This window comes from Palaemon carinicauda, chromosome 2 (genome assembly GCF_036898095.1).
Source record: "Palaemon carinicauda isolate YSFRI2023 chromosome 2, ASM3689809v2, whole genome shotgun sequence".
Lineage (NCBI taxonomy): Eukaryota > Metazoa > Arthropoda > Malacostraca > Decapoda > Palaemonidae > Palaemon > Palaemon carinicauda.
The window spans coordinates 139,016,896-139,033,121 of NC_090726.1; the positions used below are offsets into that span (position 1 = coordinate 139,016,896).

Consider the following 16,226-nt stretch of genomic DNA (forward strand, 5'->3'; position numbering starts at 1 on the left):
GCTCGCGCGGGGGGGGAATTCGTGGGCTCGCGCGGGGGGGGAATACGTGGGCTCGCGCGGGGGGGAATACGTGGGCTCGCGCAGGGGGGGAATACGTGGGCTCGCGCGGGGGGGGAATACGTGGGCTCGCGCGGGGGGGAATACGTGGGCTCGCGCGGGGGGGAATACGTGGGCTCGCGCGGGGGGGAATACGTGGGCTCGCGCGGGGGGGGAATACGTGGGCTCGCGCGGGGGGAATACGTGGGCTCGCGCGGGGGGGAAAACGTGGGCTCGCGCGGGGGGGAATACGTGGGCTCGCGCGGGGGGGAATACGTGGGCTCGCGCGGGGGGGAATACGTGGGCTCGCGCGGGGGGGAATACGTGGGCTCGCGCGGGGGGGGAATACGTGGGCTCGCGCGGGGGGGAATACGTGGGCTCGCGCGGGGGGGGAATACGTGGGCTCGCGCGGGGGGGAATACGTGGGCTCGCGCGGGGGGGGAATACGTGGGCTCGCGCGGGGGGGGAATACGTGGGCTCGCGCGGGGGGGGAATACGTGGGCTCGCGCGGGGGGGAATACGTGGGCTCGCGCGGGGGGGGGAATACGTGGGCTCGCGCGTGGGGGAGGACTACCGGGTTTCGCGCGGGGGGACTATCGGGGCTCATGCTGGGGACGGGCTAATGGGGCTCGCGCGGGGGGGACTATCGTGGCTCGGGCGGTGGGGGGACTATCGGGGCTCGCGCAGGGGGAGGGGACTATCGGGGCTCACGTTGGGAGGGGCTACCGGGGCTCACGCGTGGGGGACTACCGGGCTAGCGCAGGGGGGGGACTACCGGGTTCGTGAAGGGGGGACTACCGGGTTCGCGCGGGGGGGACTACCGGGGCTTGCGCGGGGGGAGGCTACCGGGGCTTGCGCAGGGGGAGGCTACCGGGGCTTGCGCGGGGGGAGGCTACCAGGGCTCACGCGGGGGGGGGGGCTACTGGGGCTCGCGCGTGGAGAATACCGGGATCCGCGCGGGGGAGAATACCGGGGTCCGCGCGGGGGAAATACCGGGGCCCGCGCGGGGGAGAATACCGGGGCCCGCGCGGGGGAGAATACCGGGGCCCGCGCGGGGGAGAATACCGGGGCCCGCGCGGGGGAGAATACCGGGGCCCGCGCGGGGGGAGAATACCGGGGCCCGCGCGGGGGGAGAATACCAGGGCTTGCGCGGGGGGGACTAATGGGGCACGCGCTTGGGGTACTAATGGGGCTCGCGCGAGGGAGAATACCGGGGCCCGCGCGGGGGAGAATACCGGGGCCCGCGCGGGGGAGAATACCGGGGCCTGTGCGGGGGGAGAATACCGGGGCCCGCGCGGGGGAGAATACCGGGGTCCGCGCGTGGGAGAATACCGGGGCCCGCGCGGGGGAGAATACCAGGGCTCGCGCGGGGGGGACTAATGGGGCTCGCGCGGGGGGTGGACTACCGGGGCTCGCGCGTGGTGAAGGACTACCGGGGTTCGTGCGGGGGGACTATCGGGGCTCATGCTGGGGACGGGCTAATGGGGCTCGCGCGGGGGGAGGGGACTATCGGGGCTCGGGCGGGGGGAGGGGACTATCGGGGCTCGGGCGGGGGGAGGGGACTATCGGGGCTCGGGCGGGGGGAGGGGACTATCGGGGCTGGGGCGGGGGGAGGGGACTATCGGGGGGAGGGCGAGGGGAGGGGACTATCGGGGCTCGGGCGGGGGGAGGGGACTATCGGGGCTCGCGCGGGGGGAGGGGCTCGTGCGGGGGGAGGGGCTCGCGCGGGGGGAGGGGCTCGCGCGGGGGGAGGGGCTCGCGCGGGGGGAGGGGCTCGCGCGGGGGGAGGGGCTCGCGCGGGGGGAGGGGCTCGCGCGGGGGGAGGGGCTCGCGCGGGGGGAGGGGCTCGCGCGGGGGGAGGGGCTCGCGCGGGGGAGAATACGTGGGCTCGCGCGGGGGGGGGAATACGTGGGCTCGCCCGGGGAGGGGAATACGTGGGCTCGCGCGGGGGGGGAATACGTGGGCTCGCGCGGGGGGGGAATACGTGGGCTCGCGCGGGGGGGGAATACGTGGGCTCGCGCGGGGGGGAATACGTGGGCTCGCGCGGGGGGGAATACGTGGGCTCGCGCGGGGGGGAATACGTGGGCTCGCGCGGGGGGGAATACGTGGGCTCGCGCGGGGGGGAATACGTGGGCTCGCGCGGGGGGGAATACGTGGGCTCGCGCGGGGGGGAATACGTGGGCTCGCGCGGGGGGGAATACGTGGGCTCGCGCGGGGGGGAATACGTGGGCTCGCGCGGGGGGGAATACGTGGGCTCGCGCGGGGGGGAATACGTGGGCTCGCGCGGGGGGAATACGTGGGCTCGCGCGGGGGGGAATACGTGGGCTCGCGCGGGGGGGAATACGTGGGCTCGCGCGGGGGGGAATACGTGGGCTCGCGCGGGGGGGAATACGTGGGCTCGCGCGGGGGGGAAACGTGGGCTCGCGCGGGGGGGAATACGTGGGCTCGCGCGGGGGGGAATACGTGGGCTCGCGCGGGGGGGAATACGTGGGCTCGCGGGGGGGGAATACGTGGGCTCGCGCGGGGGGGAATACGTGGGCTCGCCCGGGGGGGAATACGTGGGCTCGCCCGGGGGGGGAATACGTGGGCTCGCCCGGGGGGGGGAAATACGTGGGCTCGCGCGGGGGGGAATACGTGGGCTCGCGCGGGGGGGGAATACGTGGGCTCGCGCGGGGGGGGGAATACGTGGGCTCGCGCGGGGGGGAATACGTGGGTTCGCGCGGGGGGGAATACGTGGGCTCGCGCGGGGGGGGAATACGTGGGCTCGCGCGGGGGGGAATACGTGGGCTCGCGCGGGGGGGGAATACGTGGGCTCGCGCGGGGGGGAATACGTGGGCTCGCGCGGGGGGGAATACGTGGGCTCGCGCGGGGGGGAATACGTGGGCTCGCGCGGGGGGGGGGAATACGTGGGCTCGCGCGTGGGGGAGGACTACCGGGGTTCGCGCGGGGGGGACTATCGGGGCTCCTGCTGGGGACGGGCTAATGGGGCTCGCGCGGGGGGGACTATCGGGGCTCGGGCGGTGGGGGGACTATCGGGGCTCGGGCGGTGGGGGGACTAATGGGGCTGGCACGGGGGGAGGGGACTATCGGGGCTCGCGCAGGGGGAGGGGACTATCGGGGCTCACGTTGGGAGGGGCTACCGGGGCTCACGCGTGGGGGACTACCGGGCTAGCGCAGGGGGGGGACTACCGGGTTCGTGAAGGGGGGACTACCGGGTTCGCGCGGGGGGGACTACCGGGTTCGCGCGGGGGGGGACTACCGGGGCTTCCGCGGGGGGAGGCTACCGGGGCTTGCGCAGGGGGAGGCTAACGGGGCTTGCGCGGGGAGAGGCTACCGGGGCTCACGCGGGGGGGGGGCTACTGGGGCTCGCGCGTGGAGAATACCAGGATCCGCGCAGGGGAGAATACCGGGGTCCGCGCGGGGGAGAATACCGGGGCCCGCGCGGGGGAGAATACCGGGGCCCGCGCGGGGGAGAATACCGGGGCCCGCGCGGGGGAGAATACCGGGGCCCGCGCGGGGGAGAATACCGGGGCCCGCGCGGGGGAGAATACCGGGGCCCGCGCGGGGGAGAATACCGGGGCCCGCGCGAGGGAGAATACCGGGGCCCGCGCGGGGGGAGAATACCAGGGCTTGCGCGGGGGGGACTAATGGGGCTCGCGCTCGGGGTACTAATGGGGCTCGCGCGAGGGAGAATACCGGGGCCCGCGCGGGGGAGAATACCGGGGCCCGCGCGGGGGAGAATACCGGGGCCCGCGCGGGGGAGAATACCGGGGTCCGCGCGTGGGAGAATACCGGGGCCCGCGCGGGGGAGAATACCAGGGCTCGCACGGGGGGGACTAATGGGGCTCGCGCGGGGGGTGGACTACCGGGGCTCGCGCGTGGTAAAGGACTACCGGGGTTCGCGCGGGGGGACTATCGGGGTTCATGCTGGGGACGGGCTAATGGGGCTCGCGCGGGGGGAGGGGACTATCGTGGCTCGGGCGGGGGGAGGGGACTATCGGGGCTCGGGCGGGGGGAGGGGACTATCGGGGCTCGGGCGGGGGGAGGGGACTATCGGGGCTGGGGCGGGGGGAGGGGACTATCGGGGCTCGGGCGGGGGGAGGGGACTATCGGGGCTCGGGCGGGGGGAGGGGACTATCGGGGCTCGGGCGGGGGGAGGGGACTATCGGGGCTCGCGCGGGGGGAGGGGCTACCGGGGCTCGCGCGGGGGGACTTCTGGGCTCGCGTGGGGGGGACTACCGGGGCTCGCACGGGGGGGACTACCGGGCCTTGCCCGGGGGGAGGCTACCGGGGCCCACGCGGGGGGGCTATTGGGGCTCGCGGGGGGGGACTACCGGGGCTCGCGGGGGGGACTACCGGGGCTAGCGCGGCAGGGGGGGGACTACCGGGGCTCGCGCGGCAGGGGGGGACTACCGGGGCTCGCGCGGCAGGGGGGGACTACCGGGGCTCGTGCGGGGGGGGAACTACCGGGGCTCGTGCGGGGGGGGACTACCGGGGCTCGCGCGGGGGGGGGGGATTACCGGGGCTCGCGCGGGGGGGAATACGTGGGCTCGCGCGGGGGAGAATACGTGGGCTCGCGCGGGGGAGAATACGTGGGCTCGCGCGGGGGAGAATACGTGGGCTCGCGCGGGGGAGAATACGTGGGCTCGCGCGGGGGAGAATACGTGGGCTCCCGCGGGGGAGAATACGTGGGCTCGCGCTGGGGTGAATATCGGGGCTCGCGCGAGGGAGAATATGTGGGTTCGCGCGAGGGAGAATGTCGGGGCTCGCGCGAGGGAGAATGTCGGGGCTCGCGCGAGGGAGAATGTCGGGGCTCGCGCGAGGGAGAATGTCGGGGCTTGCGTGAGGGAGAATAAAGGGGCTCGCGCGCGGGAGACTGGTGGTGCAGGGGAGAGTATTTGCGCGGGCACGGGCGCGCAGGATTATTACGTTGAAAGCGCGGGCGTACGGGAGAGTTTTCGCGCGCAACTGTGTCGGCCGTAGGCCGCTCGCACACAGAAGAAAATTCTATAGTGCGTGGGCGCGCAGTGGAATCACGTGGGGAGCGCGGGAGAGCGAGAGAATGTTGGCGCGCATCCCTTGGAGAGGATGGGCGCGTGTGCGCAGGGCGCGATCGCGTATCCTTGAGGATGCGCGCCGTTGAAGGCTGGCGTGCAGGTGAGCGCTGGCGCTTTGGTACTGGTTGGCTCGTGGGAGAAGGCAGCATTGCTGACTTCCCGGAAGTCCTGCTATCCGTTGACAGTTGGCGCGCAGGCTTTACCTGGCGCATAGATGGTGCGCAGCATGGCGCGCAGGAGTTAGATGTTGAGCGCATGTGAGCGTGGGCAGGAAGATGTTAGCGCACAGTAGAGTGCTGGCGCGTAGGGGAGCTCTGGCAAGCAGGAGAGCGCCATTGTGCAGGAGGTTGATGGCGCAGGTGGTTTGCACGCAGGTGAGCGCTGGCGCGCAGGTGAGTATTGGCGAGAAGATGGGCGCGTTGGAGACTGTGGGTGCGTAAGCGCATGGCGCGTGGGCGCAGGGCACGCAGGCAAGACCTGGCGCGCAGGAAAACGTGGGGCGCATATGCGCATGAGGGCGCACATAGCGTGTGATGGAGCTAAGCTCCTGTTGAAGCGTATGCTCGTATTGGAGCATATGCATGTGTTGGCGCGTATGCTCTTGATGCCCTGTGTTAGGGTTATGGTGAAAATCTGCACGTAGTGATGGGGCCTGACGAGCTACTAAAGAGCGATCGTCAGGTCTCGTGGGCGCGTAGCGAGTATGCTGTTGGCACGCAATAGCGTGCTTAGGTGGAGCCTTGTTAGGCCCATGTAGAAATGGAGACAGCAGGTCAGCAGGACTGTCGGGTGGAAAGTGGACGTGTCCTTTAAAAAGACGACCTTCCACTGAAGGAGATCGCGAACGATCTGCAGAGAGGTCCAGGACCAATGCAGGAGCAGTGATGAATGATTGGTCTAGAGGCTCCTTTGCGAGGGACTGCATCGAAGATGTTGAACCAAAGAGGCGCCTCCTCACCGCAGGTGAAGGAAGGCCTCTAAGGCAAAAAGGAAGGCGAGCTTCCTGACGAATGCGCCCTCTGGGGGCCGTTGGATCAGCAAGCTGACCTCCTGCAGTCCTCCGAAGAGGAGTCTCTGTAAGTGAACACCCCCGAGGGGGGAGAAACACTATTAGGAGAGACTGACGATGGACTTGGTTTCTCCCTCGTAGGTTGAACAGGAACGGGAGAAACTAAGTCGTCACCTACCGTACAGTTTGGAGTGGAAGAGGTGATGGATGATACCGTATTGGATATCTCTGACACCACAACATCGACAAAAGACAGAGGATCAACCTCTGACGGTGACGACGAATGCTTGACAGCAGCACCCAATCGGATGTAGTTAAGCAAAACCTCCTTGAAGGGCGAACTCGTAAGGCCCAAGGAGGACCAAAGCTGATAAAGGGAGGTTAGTGACATATCCTCCCCCAGGGGGAGAGGTGGAGCTGCTTCGGTAGGGGAAGCAACGTCATCTCTCAAGTCCCGAGGTTGGTAAACAATACATCGGTCTACGCTTCCACTCGACGGTCTCTCGAAAGAGACCGACCAAGTGGGAGCTTCGGAGGAGGTTTGGGCAATGGAAGAAGAGGCCTGAGTTTTTCTCCTTTCAAAGCAACCTTTGAAGGAGAAATATTCCGTTTGGACTTCGTCCATCGTCGCGAAAACCTCTCCCACTGGGAGGTAGACCACTCCCTACACTTGTAGTTGCTATCACACCGTTGGCCCCTACAAGAAGGACAAAGGGCGTGAGGATCTGTCTCGACCGCCGACATGAATGTTCCACAGGGGCAGTCGGGAAACCCAGGCCAGGTGTGCATGATCGCAGAGGCTAACTTCACATATACAGAACTAAAAAAAACAAACAAAAGCAATTATATGGCTGCCAAATAACGGCGAGGATGAGAGCGGACACGTCCGACCACCATCAGAGCCGAGAGCAAAGTGAGCTCAAGCACAGGTGTGTGAGAGGGGCAGGGTAGCAAGCTACCCTCCCCTACCCCCGCTAACTAGCTGTGTGGGTAGTAACCCCTCATTAAAAATTAATGGCTCATCATTTCAGCTACGCCGAAAGCAATACCCCTATTAAATAGCGTGGTTTGTATTTCAGTTACGGAAAAAATACAAATTACTCCCAAGTTATGCAGTCCAGCAGCTCTTCTCTGTTTGTACGTTAATTAGGAGGTTCTTTAAATGCAGGGAAAATAAAGAATTTTAAAGATATGTTAAGCAAGGGGGACGGGGAGAGGTTATAACAAAACTAGCTTGGTTTTCAAACTAAACGACCTGGAACTGATATCGTCAGCATAGTCAACCTAACAATAGTTTGTGATGCCAGCGTACATAAACAGAAGATCGTGATGCCAGTATACAGTACATTTGATATATATTCAAAATATATACAGTACTAAATTAAAAATGTAGTAGTTACTCAAAGCCGTCCATAAAATATACAGTACATTTCACAAATAGTGAAGAGTAATTAGTCCATTTTTAATCTAGCATACATTTTGAATATACAGTATATTAAATGTATCCTGGCATATCAAACTTCTGGTTGGTTGACTATGTTGATGTCACTTCCAGGTCTTTTAGGGAGGAAACCAAGCTAGTTTTCTTTAATAACCCTTTCCCCCTTTCTCAACATATCTTGCCATGTTTTGCTTTCCCGGCATTTAAAGAACCAACTAATTACTGTACAAGAAGAGGAGCTGCAGGACTGCATAATTTGGGAGTTAATGGAGTGTGTGGTCTTATAAACAAATACCTTGAAAAACAAGTGAAAAAGGTGTAGTTTTACATATCTATTTTTTAGGGAACTTGGTTTGAAAAGTCTCATTTAGATATAGAATGTAATTTGTTACTTTTATATAATTATATAATTAGATTTTTACAGTTAGGCAGATATAATAGAAATATTTAGCAAAAGGTAAGGAGGTGTATGTTGCGTTTATGGATCTGGAGAAAACGTATGATAGAGTTGATAGGGAAGCAATGTCGAATGTGATGAGGTTGTATGGAGTTGGTGGAAGGTTGTTGCAAGCAGTGAAAAATTTCTACAAAGGTAGTAAAGCATGTGTTAGGATAGGAAATGAAGTGAGCGATTGGTTTCCGTTGAGAGTGGGGCTGAGACAGGGATGTGTGATGTCGCCGTGGTTGTTTACCTCGTACGTTGATGGATTGGTGAGAGAGGTGAATGCTCGAGTGCTTGGACGAGAATTTGAAACTGGTAGACGAGAATGACCATGAATGTGAGGTAAATCAGTTGTTGCTTGCGAATGATACTGTACTGGTTGCAGACGCGGAAGAGAACGTAGTGACAGAATTTGGAAGTGTGTGTGAGAGAAGGAAGTTGAGAGTTAATGTGGGTAAGAGTAAGGTTATGAGATGTACGAGAAGGGAAGGTGGTGCGAGGTTGAATGTCATGTTGAATGGAGAGTTACTTGAGGAGGTGGATCAGTTTAAGTACTTGGGGTCTGTTGTTGCAGCAAATGGTGGAGTGGAAGCAGATGTACGTCAGGGAGTGAATGAAGGATGCAAAGTGTTGGGGGTAGTTAAGGGAGTAGTAAAAAATAGAGGGTTGGGCATGAATGTAAAGAGAGTTCTGTATGAGAAAGTGATTGTACCAACTGTGATGTATGGATCGGACTTGTGGGGAATGAAAGTGACGGAGAGACAGAAATTGAATGTGTCTAAGGAGTATGGCTGGTGTATCTTGAGTAGATAAGGTTAGGAACAAAGTAGTGAGGATGAGAATGGGTGTAAGAAATGAGTTAGCAGCTAGAGTGGATATGAATGTGTTGTGGTGGTTTGGCCATGTTGAGAGAATGGAAAATGGCTGTCTGCTAAAGAAGGTGATGAATGTAAGAGTTGATGGGAGAAGTACAAGAGGAAGGCCAAGGTTTGGGTGGATGGATGGAGTGAAGGAAGCTCTGGGTGATAGGAGGACAGATGTGAGTGAGGCAAGAGAGTGCGCTAGAAATAGGAATGAATGGCGAGCGATTGTGACGCAGTTCCGGTAGGCCCTGCTGCTTCCTCCGGTGCCTTGAATGACCGCGGAGGTAGCAGCAGTAGGGGATTCAGCGTTATGAAGCTTCACCGGTGGTGGATAACGGGGGAGGGTGGGCTGTGGCACCCTAGCAGTACCAGCCGAACTCGGTTGAGTCCCTTGTCAGGCTGGGAGGCAAGTAGAGAGGAGAGGTCCCCTTTTTTGTTTCATTTGTTTGATGTCGGCTACCCCCCAAAATTGGGGGAAGTGCCTTAGTATATGTATGTATGATATTGGCGTTAAATTTAGTGGTATTATTGTACTGTATGAAAGGGCAATGTAACCTAGGAAATAAACTAATTTTTTCCATGGAAAATATTCCACTCTCTTTGAAAATGACACTCATTTCCGTCGCAAATTAATCGTTTCAGAAATATATCCTACCTCCTACGATAATGGGGGAACCCCAGTGGGAACTCGGGGGTTTTGGGTGGGGAAAACATACTGGGGAAACGGTATATAATAGTAAAACAAGCCTTTTCTCCTCTATACATTACCTTCTTGGATGTACAATAAACGGGGTAAAAGACAAAACGGTATAAGAGGATAAACTTTGGAGGTGCCGTTGCAAAGTCTATATCTCATGAAAAAAATACGGTAATATTGAGCTGCGGCAATGATAGCGTAACATGCTAACATTAGCAGTATTTTTCATTTATTTTTTGTCATTCTACTTGTCGGTTGTAGTCGCTCTCGTTCGTTCGTTCGTTTGTACATAGCAGGTTTCGACCTTCTGCACAAAAACCCCTCCTCCCTGCGCATAGAATCCTCCTCCACCAATAGGATTCCTTCTTCTATAGCCGTCAAATTTAACTATTCGACTTCACCCGCTTTATTCAAGTATATGACTTGAACCAGTACAACTATACTATCCCTTTTATGTAATACCCTCGTATAAATATTACATTTGACCCCAGTTTTACTCGTTTTATTATCCGATACCTTATAAAATCACCTCATTTTATATTCCCATTAAATATTATTTATGATAAACTCCATTTTATCTTGCTATATTACTTTTATACATTTTGTTATTACCTTGTCACGCCCAGATTTCACATAAATACTTGCTCTAGACAAGATTCCCATTCTATTTCATTCATGTTTACTCTCTAGACTCCATTGCTTTTCCGTTAACCAATCACGAACCCATACGTATGGTAAGTTTGCACAGGGGGGTTAACATTTCCCTACCCCCACCTTCCAACAAACCCTTTTCCGTGGAAACCTTAGTCCAAGTCAGGTCTTTGTTAGTTCAAGTGACGTCTTTTTGCGTATTTTACGATGGAAGTTTAAGAAAATTGTAACAACTGCAGTAATCCATAGTTGAAAGTATTTTGGTGAATTCCAATACAGTATTAATAATTTTCTTAAATCTCGTAATGTAATAGCCCAATGTTTCCAGTGTTCCAAGTGCAGTACTAAACTAAGACAAGCAAGTTAAGACGTCAAAGACTCACAGTCACAACACCCCCGTGACCCACAAGTTTCGTCGTCGCGGTCATAAAAGTAAGTCATTAATTTCTTTAATTTCAATGTGTTAGTTTTACTATTTTGTTAGCGTGCGCAGCTCAACATTACCGCTTTCCAGTGCATATGAGCTTGATGTTTTATTTTCCTGCGAGTGTAAGCGAGCCAGTGGCGGAACAAGAACCATTATATTTAGTGATGCTAATGTTATTGTAACATTGCTAATGTTAGCATGCGCAGCTCAACATTACCGCTTGCCAGTACATACGAGCTTGATGTTTTATTTTACTGCGAGCGTAAGCGAGCCAGTGGCGGAACAAGAACCATTATAGGTAAAGTTTTACTGCATTACAAGAGTCTCATTTCGAACAGAAAAAGCGACGGGAACGAGTGTAATTTTCGAAGAGAGTGGAATTTTTTCTATAGAAAAAAGTAGTTTTTTTTTCCTAGGTTACATCGCCCTGTAATACAGTACAATATTACCGCAATGCCATCGTAACGTTGCGTAACATTGCTAATGTTAGCGTTCGCAGTACATGCGTGAGTGAAGTGACCCACAATTTGAAAAAGTCATTATACTTAACCATTTTAACAATATCTATAACAAAAGACATATTTAAACATTTTAACAGAAAATATATGTTTTCCTGTAGAAAATAACATGATTTAACCAGTTTTCACTTTCATTTCATCCATAATAACAGCAACCAGTTCAGCTACTTAAAAGTTAGTCGAATTGGTTGTTCTGTTTGTTTTCGGTCAAATCACGTTATTTACTACAGGAAAACATATTTTCTGTTCAAAATGAGAATCTGTTATACAGTAAAACTTTACCAATTTAGTTATAAATGTGTTGATTAATTAAGAATTTCTCACAAAACTATAAATGATTGGTGCTCATGCATTCGTGAGGCTATTGTGCATTAGGTATTGAGTCGGAAAGGTGCAGCTCACTTACCCTCCAAACTAAGTGAGTACACAATGGGTTTTAGGCTCTCTTATACTTAATATAATTATCATTAATAGGTACTATTATTATTATTAGCAATTATTATTATTGGCGGTGTGGGGGGGGTTGCAAGGGGACCACCGCTAGGTAAGGCTACAGCTATTAGGTTAGGTTAAGCTAGGTAGTTTGGTTCCTCCATAAAAGAAAAACAAAAAACTGGTCAGCTGAAGATAAAGCACTAAGTAATTCACCAGAAAAAAAACCTCAATTATTAGTGGCGGAGCTATTGTATAGAATTACCGACATAATATATCTTGGTTCCAATAATTTGATACCATCTGTAACGAGTTAGACAGGCTCCTTAATTTAAAGTAGAGGGTTTGTATGCCGCACAAGAACAAATATACAATATCACTCTTCATCTTATAATATCGATTACTATATGAATTGCCGTCCCTTGTGTGCCTAGTTCAGAAAGAAATAGATAAGCACTAACCTAAGGAGTGACCACTTCCCACGTAGCAAATAACTTCGCACACTACCCCTGTGCAGACCGGGTATTCGGGTAAGTAATCAAGTTGCCACTTTTGTTTATTTTCTCAAATTCCAACGTAGGGCACAGTTTTTCCCATAAATATCCCACAAAATAAGTTGAAAATCCCACATATTTTTCCCAAAAAAATGCGATTCTACAATGACAATTATAGACAGATTTTTCAATTGCAAACACTTTATTAACCATTAACATAGAAAATCTCACTTACAACATCTCAAAATGATCATTCTACACATGCAGCAAAATACTTTCAAATAAGAAATAGCACAAAAATTTGAATATTTTTGTGTGTAGGCCTAGAATGAAAATAGAAAATACATTAAAAAAATATCGTACGATTTTTAAATTCGATTCACGAAAGATTCACGAAATTTGGAAAACTGCTTATAGTATACGGCACCAACAGAATTAGAATAAAAAGATTCTTCCTAAAAAAAAAAATGGCTGTGGTGACATTTTCTTAAAAAAAAAGTACTGTATACTCTACAAGATAATATTTATCACTTATAAATCTCTATTTTATTCCATCTTAAGACTCGAGAGATAAAAATTTTTTCTTCTCCTTTTTCTTCTTCTTCTGTTGCTGCATTAAAATTTGAGATCATAACCTTAGGGGGTGAAAATTTTATACGTGTCAAATTCTGGCGTGACAAACAATATCTAATTTGTAGGATAGCTTCAACCGAACTTACCTGTAAACGATTTCTTAATTTAGAATGTACCACATTCATTTGTTAAAATATTCTCTCCACTGATGCATTAGGAAAAGGCAGAGAAAGTAGAGCTAAAGCAAGAGATGAAACATTTGGATATTTCTGCTCACCAGCAGATTTTTTTTTCTCTCGAACCTCTGCCCAAAAACTAACACAGTTCTTTAAACAGGAGCTAGGCCACTGATCTAAATGAATTGCATTCCATTCGTTTTCTAAACTATCCATGTCTGTAAATGTATTCTCGTACTTACACGCAATTGCCACGATGCTATCTTTCACTTGTGATGTGGCAACTGCTGGATGTAATTTTTTGAGTAATAAAAGTATCTCAACATCACTAGTCAACCTGAGCTGCACATTATTTAAAAGGTCCAATACAAAGGCCTTGCAACGTTTTTACATAAGAAATTTGATAATCATTTAAAGAACATTCAGCTGCATAATTATTAAATTCATAACCAAAATTGATGAAATTAAATGATAGAAGATAACTCAGAAACTCAAGCTTGTGGAGATTTTCCTTACGGCACTTAGATAAATATACAGGATCCACAACTATTCACATCAAGTTTCCATACATATCGATAAGATCGTCGGTAAGCCTAGTAACATCCACATTCTGACCCTGAAGTAGCTTGTTCACTCTAACAACCTCCCCAAGGGCGTTTACGAACAAACAGCAGATATAGTTTATTCTGAGGATCTTTGTATGCAAGACTGAGTTGTTTAGATATATGGCAACGTTCATTTGTTGCAGACAATTCAAAGTGAAGGTTAAGTGCTTCCCACTGATCAAGTATGACATTTATTGCCTCCAACCGAGACAACCAACGAGTATTAGCTAAACCTGGAATTTTCTTAGGCGTACAGTCTTCTAAAACATCATATAAATCAGCATATGTTCGCATTCTTTTTGGACTATTAGAAAACCACGTGTGAGTCTCTTTAACTATGAAATCAAGAATTGTTGGCAGTCTTTCACAAGCCTTACTTGCTGCTAAATGAAGAGAATGACAAACGCACCTTATAACATTTATATTAGGATTGTCTTTCTGTAATAATGTTATGATGGAGTGTGTTCGACCAACCATAGCACTTGCACCGTCAGTACCTACACCTATCAGTTTATTTACATCTTAATTATGCTCCTGTAAGCAATCTTTAACAGTCATATACACAGTATTTGCAGTTGCATCTTTAAGGGGAACAAGGCGGTAAAATGTATCAACTATGCATCCTTTGCTAGGACTGTAAAAACGGATGCCTAATGCTAAACTTTAGCCCCATTTGTGCTCCCATCAACAGTCAAGCTGAAATGTCTATCTCCCATTTCTTTGATCAACTGCTTTGAAAAACTGGGACCAATTATATGCTTTTGTAAACGAGAGGACTTGGAACGGTGAAGCTTAATTTTTGTAAGGATACTGGACTTCTTATCTAATTGTGATATTAATTCGCCGAGATGATCTATGGATAAATTGGATGAATATTCAGTTATAAAAACTGCTAACTTTAACTCTGCAATTTTTAATGATTCACTCATATTGGGTTGAACTTTATCTTTCATGGATGTCTGTACTTTACTCCCTGAAGACTGCTAAATCCAAATGTTTATTTTTCCTGTAGCATGACCCATTATTGACTTCATGTGAGCTCGAAAAATGGTCCCACATATCTTGCATCTGGCCTTTGTGTTGTTATCAGGAAATGGCTGTAGCCATCCTATAAATGAATAAAGTACTGAGCTTTACTATTCAAAGATTATTAGCATAATTACTCTGCCCCTTTTAGACTTTGAAACATTAAAATCAATAACATATACTTATTTCAAAATTTCGTACAACTGGTCTGTTAAATTCCTTTTATAAAATTTATATTTGAAGGAAATATATTATGAACCACAGTAAGTCTGTTTCCACCCCAACACGATTTTAGTGTGATATTTATAATTTAATTATACTTTGATATCCCCCACAAAAAAATCCCACAGACAAGTAAAATTCCCACAAAAATCCCACAAAAGTCCTCCCACCAAATGTCCCACGAAAGGCCATTTCTCCCACGTTTTTGTGGGAATTTCCCACGAAATGGCAACCATGGGTCAGTTATGACACAAAAATGGGTTGACCTTGCTTTTACAGATATTGCCACAAGCTTCATTGTATGTCTTTACTTCACAATTTCCTTTGTCAAATGGTTGTGGCCAGTGTTACCAGATGGGTTAGTGTAAAAATCCCCAAAACTCATGATAAAAAATCCCCCAAAACAACCCAAAAATTCCTATTCCCACAAATATATTCTCTTCTGATCATATAGGCTTTACTAATATAGAAATTACTCACTATGATTCATATAAGCACAAGCAAACTAATTGCAACAATATAAAGGTTTACTCATCTTTGTTTCTTTTTTACAGAAACTTGTACGGAATATCCCCATCAGACACCAAAATTCTCAAATATAGAGATAAATCCCCAAAACTAGGGATAAATTCCCATATCTGGCAAAGCTGGGGTTGTGACATATAACAATTTCTACGGCAACGAGCTCTATTGTTTATGTTCCCTTCAAGGACCCTGGAGTAACTAAGAACACTAAACAACAGACCAGTCGAAGTTCTGCGTATTTGTCCTATGATAATGATGTAAAAGAAAAAAAAAATGTAGTTAAAACTTTTGCATTTTCCGTCAGGATCATTTTCCCAATAGCCGGATAATGTCTTTCAAAGATTTTGCTAAAGACTACGGTCATATTTCTAAAAAATACTGCGATGCTGATGAAATCGTTAAACATATTCACTGCATACCAAACTATAAATGGTGAAATAATGAGTAACAACAACCTTGTTGTAATATCAGGTACCCCTTTACTCTCTCTTCAAAATATAATTTCTACCTTAAATTGCAATGATGTAAGTGCGTTTAAGAGAGAGAGAGAGAGAGAGAGAGAGAGAGAGAGAGAGAGAGAGACTCCCTGCATCTACAAATTTCTTACCTTCTGTGAAATATTGTCATGAAATATTGAACCAATGATGAAATGTGTAATTGCGACTTGAAACTTACCTTCGTCTTCTGCACAAATTCAGCTCATTTTTAATATCTAGTAATTCTTCCATAACAAATCATGTAAAATTTTAAGTGACCTTAATGGTTTTAAATTGCTGCGAGTGTTGAAAAAAGGTCAGAAGTCTCATCCGTAATTTACAAAATTCTTGAGATGACCGAGAAAGGCAGGAAAATATCTTGAAATTTTATGACTTTTTCTTTTCATTAGTTTCCTCTAGCATTGTTGCCTGCTCTAAATTTTACGTGATTGATATCGCATTGCAAATTGTCGCCCGAAACGTAAAAACTTACCTCTAAGTTGATGGAAAACTTCCGCAGATCGCTGAGGTATAATGTTTTCTTGTACAAATTTCA

General features: G+C 51.1%; 1 pseudogene; it reads right to left on the reverse strand.

The window, feature by feature from the left end:
• Positions 1-12,594: 12,594 nt before the first annotated feature.
• LOC137620429 (SCAN domain-containing protein 3-like) lies at positions 12,595-15,922 on the reverse strand (annotated as a pseudogene).
• Between the last annotated feature and the right edge of the window lie 304 nt (positions 15,923-16,226).